The sequence below is a fragment of the Seriola dumerili genome, unplaced genomic scaffold (assembly GCF_002260705.1).
Source record: "Seriola dumerili isolate Sdu_G_001 unplaced genomic scaffold, Sdu_1.0 BDQW01000331.1, whole genome shotgun sequence".
In the NCBI taxonomy this organism is placed as follows: domain Eukaryota; kingdom Metazoa; phylum Chordata; class Actinopteri; order Carangiformes; family Carangidae; genus Seriola; species Seriola dumerili.
The window spans coordinates 8,470,709-8,483,922 of record NW_019174586.1 but is presented as its reverse complement, the minus strand read 5'-3'; positions in this window follow the sequence as shown (position 1 = coordinate 8,483,922).

Below are 13,214 nucleotides of genomic sequence, written 5' to 3'. Positions count from 1 at the left end.
TGTGTTTGTGTTTGTGTGTGTGTGGAGAGTTAATAGTATGAAAGAAGACCAACGGCTCCATCGAAAGCAGGACTAAATAATCATTGTTTGCGTGTAGCAGATTGGGCAGCTTGAAAGGGTTAAGCATGAGTGGATTAAAACGCCGGCACACATCCGTTTCCATACTCTAATCCTCTTAGTGCCCACTCCTAATACGTTTTTATATCTTCCCTATCTCTCACTGAGGTGAAATATCAGATTAGTTGCCAGGCTTTGACTATATCTTATTACAACCTTATCTAACACTGAGGGGATGTGAGCTTCCAGTTAGGTGGGGCCAGGCGCTTTTTGCTGGACACTGGCCTCTCTGCCTTTTGTTTCAAAAATGCGGAATTAAGGTTTTAGTGTTGCTCTGGTCACTGGGATTAGTCTCTAAAACAGATGATTTGTCCATCATCCTCTGATTTGCTGATGTATAACACTCACAGGCGCTTTTGTTTACAATGTAATGGCAGAAATCACTGCTCCTCACCGACGATGTGGCAGTTTAATATGCATTAGTCTGGATGAGGAATGGGAATTGGTCAAGGCAGGTGAAAGTGAATCCACGGCTGGAGCCCTCTGTGAGAAAAACAAAGTGCTCTTAGGACCCATCATGTGCAGACTTGATGTCTATTGACTCTGACATGTGTAAAGCTGTTTGTGCACACATACACACATGCAACCCATGTAATAATCCACAGCTACAGTAAATACTGTAAACAAATAGTCTATCAACCTGAGACCTAAATTCAATTTATCCACTGCCTCCAGCTGAACTAGATCTCTACACACACTGCTGAAATCAATCACTTTTTTGCAAAAGTTAATGAAACATATGAGAACACTGGATTCAAATCAATGAATGTGCTCTCATGGAAGGTGCCTCTGATGCTATATAACAGAGACAGCCCATATTTCACAACTATCTCATGTAGAGAGGAAAAGCCACAGTACTGCCATTGACAGGATATATAATAGACTATAGGTTAGAGGAGTACTTAAGCAGAGAGTTGTCAATGAGTTTTGCACACAATGGCCAGTGGTACAGCCAGTGCAGTGAAGTATTACCACTTGTCATTCACACCAAAGGTTATTAGGTGCACTTTAACCTGCCGAGGTCCAGCTGGAACACTGCCTAAGCAGGTCACCTTTACAGAGAACTTTATTCAAAGCTGCAGAGGGAAGAGCATGATGAGTCACTTTCCTGTTTTTCCTGTAGTATTTTAGCAGACATGTCCCACTGCCTCCCAGTGGCGACTAACTTCACCAAGACACTCTGCAGGAACTCTGCGGGTAAAATACAGACAGGTGACAAATTAAAGGAAAAACCTGGAAAATTAGTGGAGAAATAGAATGACCTCCATCCATAGGTCATGTGGAGTCAATGATTGGTTTAAGTATTAAAATGATATGAATCATATGCTGTGACCTTCACAGTCACCAGATGTCAACTCACCACCATCATTAAAACACCAGATGAGGGACTATCTTTTGAAATAATGGTGTCCATCCCTCCAGTAGAGTCAATGACAAGGAGCACTGAAGCTGTTCTGGTGGCTCGTGGTGGCCCAACACCTTACTGACACATTTTGTGCTGGTTTTTCCTTTAATTTGTCACCAGTCTGTATCTCACAGTTGCAGGTTCAGAGGCTTAGGGGGTCTGTTGTCGTGTTGGGAGAATGTGAAGCAAAAGAACACATCTTGTTGTTACCACTTAGCAGCATTCCCATAGTATTCAGAAATAGTTACTCACTTTGCGAGCCTTGTCGTCACAACAAATAAATGGGAAAAGAGCATAAATTGTCAACTGTTTTTAATTAACAACTTAAACCATAAATAAACTGTGTAGGCTATATACAGTAGCTCTTTTTAAATTAAGAACTGTCAAAATGTCATACTAGTCAACTAACAAGAAACTATGAGTCACCTATTCACACTGATACAATGCCAAACAATGCACCTTTGGCTTACATACTCTGCCTGCAGTACCCTCATGCTGTGCCTGCAATGCAGTGCTTTTTCATATCAGCATAGAGAAGGCACCAGTTAATCCACAGGGTTATGATAGTGAAAGTCCTTCTTTATCCACCTTAAGATGATCCTGCTTTTGCAGTCCTGTGCAGCCCAGATATCAGTCAAGAGCCGAGGAGAGAAAAAGTACACGAGTATGCGTTGAATGTACATCCCGAGGTCTGCTAGGGGCCATGATGGCTCACCCACAAACAGTGTAGACTTGTTCCACCTTCGTGATCACTGAGAGACACAGCAGAGGAGGACCCAGGTTGCAGCACTGACAGCGGTATAAACACATATTGATGGGGAAGTTTAACAGTGTAGCTGCAGGAGAGGCTGGAGGAAGCTGTTTCTAGTGTCTCTGCTGTTTGACTAGACTTAATAAGGTGGGTAATGGAAAAATGGTCCATGTGAGACTGTTGCACACTGCATAATTTAAAGGTACCCTGTGGAGTTTTTTGACCACTAGTAGCACTATGAGTGGGCCCCCACTTTGTTTATATTGTACACTTGCATAAGGATGAAATACACATAGTGGCCAAAGTAACACACACTGTTACCACTCTTACTCTATTCTACTGATTAATAGTTGGCTGCGGTAATGCACAAAGCAACATAGCAATCAGTGTTTCCGCTATATATATTTTGCAGCAGCGTCAGCGATGGCTGTTTGATACATTTTCATTGCACCCCTAAAGTTCTTAATGCACTCCTACATCTTTCAACTTAGAATCACAAGCGCACCGCCTTGATTTTTTTTTTGTCCATTTGCAGGGCATGCTTTTTCTCATATCTGATAAAACCCATCAAACGCCTGAGTCAGAAACTAAAACAGGAGGTATCAAAGAGGAGCCCCTGCTACTCTGTACCATATGGAATATCACATTTCTTAAATTCAGATTCACAGTCACAGTCAGTGCTCAGGTCTGTGTGAGTTTTACCTCCAGTACTGCCATTCAGAGTTCACTTCCACAGTGCATTGATCCTGAACTACATCTTGGAAAATAGCCAGTGCCCAGGGAGCAAGAAGAAAACTGTTGAGTAGTGATTCCAGAGATGTCGCCCTTCTTTAAAGAACTGCTGACATCATCTGCATCCCTTGACTTATATAGCTCTCATAAATTCAGATACATGGTTGGTTAAGACACATGAATGAGAAGGAACAACTCAGGTGGAATACAAATAGCGAGGCTTTACTACCAAATCATGAAGCGGTTTCCAGGGAGGCAGAGCACTTGAGTGTGGACATCTCCCTTACTGTCTCTTCCTTTCTCTCTCTCTCTCTGTCTTTGCAGCGTGAGGCTAGCTATGGGGAAATTACCCATGAATGAAACAACTGTTGACACAAAGAGAATTATTTTTTTGCCCTTGCTCCACTGTACGGGCAGTGGATTATGAAATCCTGTGATCTATCCTCAGTCCTCAGGCCTCAGTAAACATTAGCTGACACATGGGGGAAAGGAATCCCCATAGCCTCAGGGCCAGATTGCCTCCTGCCAAAATAAGCAGTACCACCCCACTACATAGTAAGAGAGATAATGAAGCCAGGAGGTGCCAGGCAGAGCAATTATCTTAAATATTCAGGTATTAAGGACCTTAGCATGCCTTAAGGTTATATGGAATAAAAGAAGAACTGAAGGAACATGTGGCTGGAATTGAAATAGAAAGAGATATACAATGTAACCTTGATAAGTAAGTGAATATATTTCACCTTGGGAGTGACTTCCCTCATGCTTATGCCACACTTTGGTTTTGGCCAATGAAGACTAATCGTGGTTGTATCCTGAAGATTTAAGAAATTGCGTTACAAACAAGTTGTTTGTTTTAAATGTTTCTTCGCCAACGAGACTGCCCACACCACAGAACACATCATCGGTTGTTTGTTCACGTGCCAAATACTGATAAGGACCTCTAGTCTCCATGTAAATTAAGATGTTGTCTGTCAGAAGCAAAGGAATAGCGTGACATTGTAGTCACACTGCAAAACCTCTCGTGGGAGAATTTTGGCGTGGATAGTTAGGTCCATAAACCCTGCTGTTTGCCTCCCATTACATAGCAACAGTCGGTGTTGGTTTCTTCTGTGTCGGTCTTACTTAACCGGGACCGCTATTTCCCTAACAATATTTCCATCTCAATAAACCAGGTAGGTATTGTGCCTAAATGGCAATGGCTGAACAGAAAACAATCACAAGAATCAATTTTGTCACGGTCAGTTGTATTTTGGATGGCACTGACAGCGTCAAATGTAGGTTTCAGGTGTAGTGTGGAGCTCGTTTCAGCTTAAAAACAACATAGAGGTTCCACCCTTTGTTGCTTAAATGAAGGTTAACATGGCGTGTATACACGTTATTACAAGTTTTTACAAGCTAGTACAAGTTTATTACAGTCTACAGTCTACAACTTGGCATTACCCCATAAAAGCACATAATGCAGCACCAAGCATACTGTTAAAAATATATAGGAATCATTCTGTACCATGCTGCGGGTGATGGACCAAGACACCATAAATCCACAGGCCTCTCACTGTTCACACATTACTACACTGCAGCACATTGTTCTCTACAGCTGATATCACATCTCAAAAGAGCATTGACCTCAACACAAAACAGGCAACAGTAACTTAGTGCACAGTCTACCAACACTGAGCCAACAGTATTAATATAAAACTCTAAAATACATGTATTCATTAATAACCAAAAGATAATTTGATCACTCCCTTTATCGTGGAATTCAAATTTCAGTTGTTCCCTCTGATCTAATTTCTCGCCCTTTCTCTGTTGAATATATATGGTTAAACTGCACTAGATGCAAATGAACCTTCTGCACCTTTAAAGGCCCCACGTTGACTATAGTGGAGCTTCAACATGTGTCAGTTTGTCACTAGTCGTAAAACCCAGAGGAAGTGAGGAAAGGATCAGAAGGCAAACCAGACTCATCTCTCAGGTCTGGGCTTGGTTCCATTGGGCTCGGGTAAAGATTACAAACTCTAATGTGTTTATTTTAAAATGTTAAGGACCTCCAACTCTCCATGGATCGCAAATCAGCATGTGATGTTAAAATACAATCTGCTTACCCCAGACCACACCGTACCGGATGCACAATTAGTGTATACTAAACAGCATGATATGCCTTTCATGTGCCATTTCCTTAATCCCACATTGCACAGAGGGATATGAGTCTCCCAAGAAAATCAATCCCCCTGTATCCCTGCGTTTTCTCTTACTCAGATATCTGCAAAGGGAACTGCCACCTTCCTGTAGCACCTTACACCACCTTTAACGCCAAAGGCTTTGAAGACAGCTAATTTCCATACTAATTTCTTTCTTTTCTCCCTCCCCTCACCGTTATTCCAGACCAAGCACGAGGCAAGAAGACATGTGTCGCTTGATCTAATGGCGGTGGACTAATTGCATTCTGGGATACATGCCTGGAATTCGAAATGTTCAACAAAAAAGCATGTTGTGCAAGCAGACCACATACAACATCGGGACAATTAATAACCCTCCTTCAGGGGAGAAAATTTGGACTGTCCAGCCTCCCAGAAGACTGCACTGCTGCCTTTATTGATATCTGTGGCCAGATAGAGACAGGCCTGCCATCCCCAGGCAGCGTGACTCCACTGGGGCTCCACTGTGACTGGACTGTTATGAGGCCAGCTTAGCCAGCCTGCTCCAATCATAGGAGCACAAACAAGCCCCTAACCACACTGAATGCTAAGCCAGATCAGTCTCGGGGGTGGTTTGTCAGGTTTTGCAGGGATAACATAGCATGAGATTATTTTTTCCTCTTTCTGTCTCCCTCTCTCTCTCTTTCTCTCTCTCTCTCTCTCGCTCACTCTCGCTGTCTCTCTCCCTCTATGTTCCTGTGTCTGTTGTTTTGAATTCACTTCTCTCTGAGGAGGAGAATGCCTTTTCGACACATGCTGACACGAACACACACTCACATCCATACATAGTGGCGTAGACACAAATACGCCTGTGTGCTTACACCCACACACACTCTCACCTCCTGTCGCTCCTCGACACAAGCAGCCAAAGCGTTCAAGGTCTCCATTTATAAGGTTCAGATGTGGTTCAGCGCTGAAATTAAGATGAGGTGTTGACAAGCTAATGTTGAAATAACAAGACCCACTAATTTGTGGCCAGCCTTATGGAGCCTGTGCCATCAAATGTTGCTGGAGCCCAGTATTAAGGTGATGAAGTGCAACATTTTAAAATGGCACAATCATAGGGCAAAGTCCTCATTACTATGAAGGCACTGGTGGCACATTATGAGAAGCAATGAACAAGACCCCCTCTCATGCTACTGCATCTATCACACAGGAAACATATGGGTGCCCGCAGGGGTGGCTGTGCTTACCCGCCCGGGGTTTGGTAACAACACTGTCACGGTCAGTGTGAACGGAAATGCCATTTTCTTAACAAAGCCTAATTTTACACCAGCAAGAAGTCAACATTTGTCAGAGACTACAACCTCTTGAGTAGTGTAGCTAAGGTTTCTGTCTTAAGTGAAAATGGGCGCAGCTGTTTTGCTAGCCGTGTTTGGGAGACAGAAAAAAGCCATGGCAGGCAGAGAGGTTTTGTGTGTGTGTGTGTGTGTGTGTGTGTGTGTGTGTGTGTGTGTGTGTGTGTGTGTGTGTGTGTGTGTGTTGTTTGGAGGGAGGTTATCCTCTGTGAATATAACCTCATTCTCTCATTTTACAGTACACAGCCTGGTCAGGCTAGTCAGGATTTAGAGTATTACCACAGCTAAATCAGCCACAGCAGATCAAAAATAAATAAATAAATAAATTGGATATTAGGTTAGATAGACAGATTAGAGAGGGAATAAAAACCCCTACAATATGTTTTCCCCTTCTTGGCTCCTCAGGGTAGGAATACAAAGATCAACAAACATATTTAGTTAAAACTGTCATATGTCAGCAACTTAAAAATACAGCTAAGCATGAGCAAGCACTAATCCAGAAGCACAGTGAGAGGTAGTGACCATGATGTCTCTGTTCACTGCTTCACTCTGAGGGGGTGAAAGAGGTACACAGCCGCACTAATTTGTCTTGACGAGAAAACAGCTGTAAACACCCCTAAGGGGTGGGGGGACGAGATAAGCACCGTGTTGTGGAGATGGTATCAGATGGCAACAATGTCCCACCCAGGCACCATACTACATTTTCAGGTGTTCTATCCACCATGTTGTGCCTATTAATCAGAGCTGACATTGAATAAACACAGCAACACAAAGCTAATTGACTATACGCCAGGTGAACAGAAACTTGTGCATTCACAGATCCTGTCTATTGTTCAGAGCCTTGGCTTTGTGTGGTTTTTTGCTTTTTTTATTTTTATTTTTATTTATTTATTTATTTATTTTGTTTCTGTGACGGCCCAGGCATCCTAACAAAGACAACTGATTTTGCACACTGGGGTAATCAGATCAAAATGAAATATCCGGCATGGTATTGTATCCGTGATTACACCTATTGTGCTTCATGCTATGGTGGGAAGGAATGTTAAATATCATGGTTAAAACAGCCAAGCGTTCAAAAACATGCAGCTCCAAGATCTGTAATCAATAAGGTACACTTGGTCCAAAATGTCCTGACTCAGAATATCTTTCACTGACTCCGGTTGCCTAAAGCTTTTATAGCTACAAGAAAATGTTTGATTTCCCAATTCAGGAATGTTTAAAAGAATGCTGCTCAGAGGTCAGTCCCTTTCAGGGAATGAAACTTGTTTCTTTGTTGATTTGGGAGAATTGCTACTGTAAATGGCAGCTATCCAGAACGATGTGAGGCTCCAAACAATCTGTAAAGCATGTCCTCTCTTTAAAATGTAGCACCAGCAGGCGGGGAAGAGAAAATCAGTGAGTGAACCAAACTTTTCTTAGTGTCCTGTAGTTCTTTCTGAATATATGGCTATTCCATTAATTGTGATAATGGTTTTCTATAGTTTATTGTCTTGCGTCTATGATCTTTTGCACAGGAATATTATATATCTGCCATTCTGCTCAGCTACTTCCACGTCTGCATTTACTCTACAGGAAAAATAAGGAGTTAAAAGAGAAAAGATGATTAGGCAAATGGTTATGGCCAAGAACTGTCCATATTTCTCTTACATTGGACTTTTTAGACCTAATTTTATTACAGTAATTTCAAAAAATGAGAAAATTACACAAGTAGCATTTTAAATAATGTGCAATAAAGTGAATTGCTAATGTTTTAAAACTAAAATTTCACTCTGAAGAGAGCACTTTAACAAATAGCCATTTAGAGTTTAAATTGCTATTTATCATACAGACATTCAAAGAGAAACAGGGAGTGCACATTTGGCTCCAAACATGAGAGGACTGTACACAAAGTCTGTTAATTGCCATCTAACAGCATAAATAGCTAAACAAATTATGCACAAATAGAACAAGCTTCTCTTAAACATATTTCATTTCAGAAGCAAATGGGTCATTGGGTTACTAATTATTAATTGTTTCAACATCAACAAACTGCATATTAAATCAATGCAGCTTTTGATGATCAGGAGCCCCACCAACCATGCAACTTCAAACAACCACATTCAACAATTCTTTCATTCATTTGCATCTGTATATAACAAGGACCACATCCATTCTAATACGAGACCATCTGCATCCATTTCCTGCTCATGTCAGGCAAAGCAAGGCGAGAGCTGTAATTTCATTAAACCTCAGGGAGGCTATTGAGGAAAACCTTTGACATTTCACTGGAACACATCAAATCAAACACGACAATCAAAAGCAGCCCAGCAGAAGAGGCAATATTTGTGCCCAACAAATGCGTCATCAGCAGCCATGAGGAAAGTTGAAGTTTTGTTCTGCGGTGACACTCCGGTAGATAGTAGAAGGAAAGCCCAGTGCCCAGAACAGGCACAAACACAAATACTGCCTTTATTTCCACTCATGGATTCACAGATAAGTGACGGGAGGGAAAGAAATGGTATTGAGCGGTATTAACACTGATTGAGTGACACAAAGCCAAGCTCTACCCACTGTACTCTTCGTTCCTCAACTCAAGCACAATGGGGGTCCCAGGCCAGTGCTTTGGGGAAATTAGGATTAGAATTAAATTAAAAGTCGCACAACAGCAACCAGCCAGCACGACAAAAAAAAATAGTTGGTGAAGAGCAGAAAAAGAGCCTGTTTTGTGGTTGAATTGTACTTGCAGCCATGTTGGTGAGCCCTGGGGACTCTGTGAACCCTCAGATGGATGGTGAGAGTTGGTACTAATTGATGTATCATGGACGGGCATGGTGTGGAATGGAGTGGAGGGCGTATCGTCATTGACGAGAGGCCCATAGATTAAGCCTGTCAGTTCCCCTTCCTTTTTATGCCTCTGGCAAGGGGCGCTCAGGAGGAATCAATTTTTTTGAGACGCTGTATGGATGGGGACCATAATAATAACGTCATCGTCAGCTCCAGCCAAAATAAGCGTGGCCATCTTGCCCATTCAGAATCAATGTGCCGCTGTCTGTCTCTGCAGTCTTGTGCTAGCTCCTGTAAGTCCGTGTCTGTGCATGGGCCAAGTTCCAGTGCCGGGCAGGACATGGGGGTGATAATGCCAGCATCTGTCAGAGGAGCTTAGATATTCCTTTCCAAGCAAGCAGCAGGGACAGACTACAGACATGTGCCATTCCTTGGCAGCAGAGAAAAAAATGATATGAAATAAAATCAGTCATTCTCTGTGTACTTTCAACTGCACTGGTTCAAGCTTTCCACCACAAACGCTTCAAATATGCTCAAAACCAGTGCGAGCTTGTAAAATTCCCATGGACTTAAATAGCCTAGCTCCGCTTTCTGTCTTCCAAGTTTAAGAATAAACCTCTGCACAGCCTTAAAGCACACACAGAACAGTGCTACATATGTGTCTGGAAATATATATATATATATATATATATATTATATATATATATACTTTATATACATATAATATACATATATTATATATATATATATATATATATATACATATATAAAATAATATATAATATTTTTGTTTGGTTGGATTTCTCTCCAAATGATAAACATATGTTGATGAGCCATAAACAAACACATGGTCAACATGTAATCATTTGCCACTGAACCATTTGCTGCCTATTTTTCATCAATAACAAATTACGGTTGATTAAATAATAGTTTTTAAAAAAGAACTGACATAAACTCATGAGACCTTAGGTAAGATCACAGTTTTTCAGTTGTTTTTCTGTGACTTTGACAGCATTGTTTTAGATGTTCAAAAGTGCACTGACAGGTCTGTAATAAAGTAATTATCACTTTAAAACTCCACCTGATTTTCTTTAGAGAAATACTTAACGTTCTGCCATCATGTTCTTTGATGGGAGCCATACTGGTGAATATACTGTAAGATAGTGGAAAAATGCCGACAACATAAAGTGCAGTCAGTCACATGCTCCTGAGCATGAATGACTGACAGTTTAATGCAAAGTAGACAAGTAAACATGTTACATTCTCACAATGAGTTTCCATCTTTCTTTGTCTGTCTAATTGATGGTGATGAAAACAAACACTGATGCTAAATGTGCCACCGCTCACAATACAAAATTTAAGGATTTTAACATAGTGGCAAAATCAATAACGGACACAAAGGAACGTCAACAGCAGGAAGTATATTGAGGTAGATCGTAGCTCATAAATGAAATATGCCACCGCTCTCTGAGAGAAAGAAATACATTGAGGCTAAATTACTGCACTATAGTTTATGATCAACCTGCTGCTCCAGGCACTGCTGTTGCCTTTTTCTCACACTGCACTCAACTGCAAAGGAAAGAACATCAGCAACATTTTTAACCCTCTTAGCCCTCATCATGCACTGTGGCACTCCAAATTGGACCAAAACTTTCAGGCCAAAGGAATTTTAACCCTAGTTCTGGTGGGTTAATAGCAGAAATCTGAACTCTTCACTGTTGTTATGAACCAACGCAGTGTCTTTAAAACCTTAAAAACATGTGATAAGACAAGAATAGTCACAGAAATACATAAAAAACACAAGGTGCAATAACAAAAGTCCATTTATTGTAATTTGTTGCTGCTGTAAGCATTCTGGTCTCCTGCACATCTGCACATATCATGTAACAATAAAAGCACATTTTAATGTCCATATTGTAATTGACACTGTTAACGAGGAGAGCTTCTACCTAACGCAACGCAAGCCTCTGCAACATCATCTCAGACGGATAGAAATGCAAAAATGTACTATGCACTCTGTTGTACATATGGCCATCAGAAAGCCCCGAGGAAAAGAAAGTCCCCTGCCACCGCCTACGGTTGTTTAACTCGATGACATTAAGAATTTATGAGCTTAAAGATTCTTCTGGCACTCGCCTTATACGACTTCAACATGTCTTGAAAAGTGTTATGGAAGAGCAAACAAGTTGCTTTGTTGATACTTGCTTGTTTGTCAAGATGCGATTGTATTATGCAAGAGAAGAGAAAATATTTTCACTACAAGTATATCACATCCCAGGCATTTAACAGTGATTCTTGTAGGAGATAGTGTGGCTTTGTCACTCTGTTTTACAACAGTATACTCAGACATGGTGGTGAGTAATTCTAAACTTTTGAGGATAATGATTTTCTTTGCTCTTTTACCCGATAAGATACAGCCACAGAAATATTCACACACATATATTCTGAATTATATTAACAGGTTTATATCAGCAGTGAGAAATATGCACAGTGAAGCTGCTGCTATTGATCCTAGAGCATTTATTAGACAGACACAGGTTCAGTTTTCTACTAAATAAAAGCATAAATAAGTGGGGTAAATATATGCCCATATTGCACAATAATGACCTTATTCTCCTTTCCATATACAGTTCAATCACCCTTTATTGATAAACAATGATTGGAAATGCCTCAGAACTAATTCACCACTTGGACAGCATATTAATTGTGGTCAAACTGCCGACTTCTATTCCAATATAAGGAGGAAATTGATTCGCCAGTGTGTTTCATTCGGTTTCATTGTTATTCCTGTGGCACGCTGTTGTTTTTCATTCGGGGTGAAACGGTCTGGGGGTAAAATAGACAAGCTGGAATAACAGAATCGAGCTGCGGCTGCGGACGCTAGGTGTCACCCTTGTGACTTTGAAATCGGCCTGCCCTCGACAGGATGCGGTGGCGGCGGCTGTGCGCGCTGGTGAGAGAGGCAGGCAGACAGGCAGGCTGGCTGCATGGGAGGAGTGTGTGTGTGTGTGTGTGTGTGTGTGTGTGTGTGTGTGTGTGTGTGTGTGTGTGTGTGTGTGTGTGTGTGTGTGTGTGTGTGTGTGTGTGTGTGTGTGTGACCGGCTGTGAGCGAGTGTCGCTTCTATCTGAATGAGAGGAGCGAGATTACAGGGAGGGTGAAGAGAATGCAATATGTCCAGGGCTACTAGAGGAACTTCATATTCAGCCTCTGTTACATTGGCTGAGTGGTTTTCTTAGTTGTGCTGGCTGACATGTGACGGGAGTGAATTGTTCACGTCACAAGGAGCCTTGATATAATGTCGGTCTGAAGTACATGGAGATAAGGCAGAAGGGACGCACTGAAGAATAGCTAATAATTGATTTGTTGTTCCTTTTCTTATGATGATTAGCGACAGACTGGAGGTCATTGCCCCCCCCACCTCATTATTAACCTTCATAAATATGGGCTCTGCAGCTGACGGTCTCATAACAGTGAAGGCAGCTTATTAATTTTCATAGGATAAAACTATGTCTTTATTATTATACAGTGTCTGTTTCAGGCGTGTTCATGCACAAGTAGCTGCAGGATTTAGATTTAGCTCATCAGATGTCACTGACACAGAGAGTATTGCTGAAACAGAGTATTGCTTATGACCTCAAACGAACTGAAATCAATTATGCTCCTAACCAACATGTGGTCTTGACATTTTAAAGAATATGTGATATTTGACTCTTTGTCCCAGTGTTTTTTGTGTAATTGTTTAGAGGGCTCCAGGGCAATATTTAGTCGGAAATAGGATTTTTATTTTTGTTTGTGACAGCCAAGAAAAACTGTGGGTTGTGATGTATCGATTTAACCTATGGCCAGATTTCCTCCCAGCATGTTTTGCTACATGGGAACCATCATCTCTAATGTTTGTTCGTTGTTGGGAATTGCCTCACCGTGCTGCCTGCTGCTGCCTAAGTTCAAACGT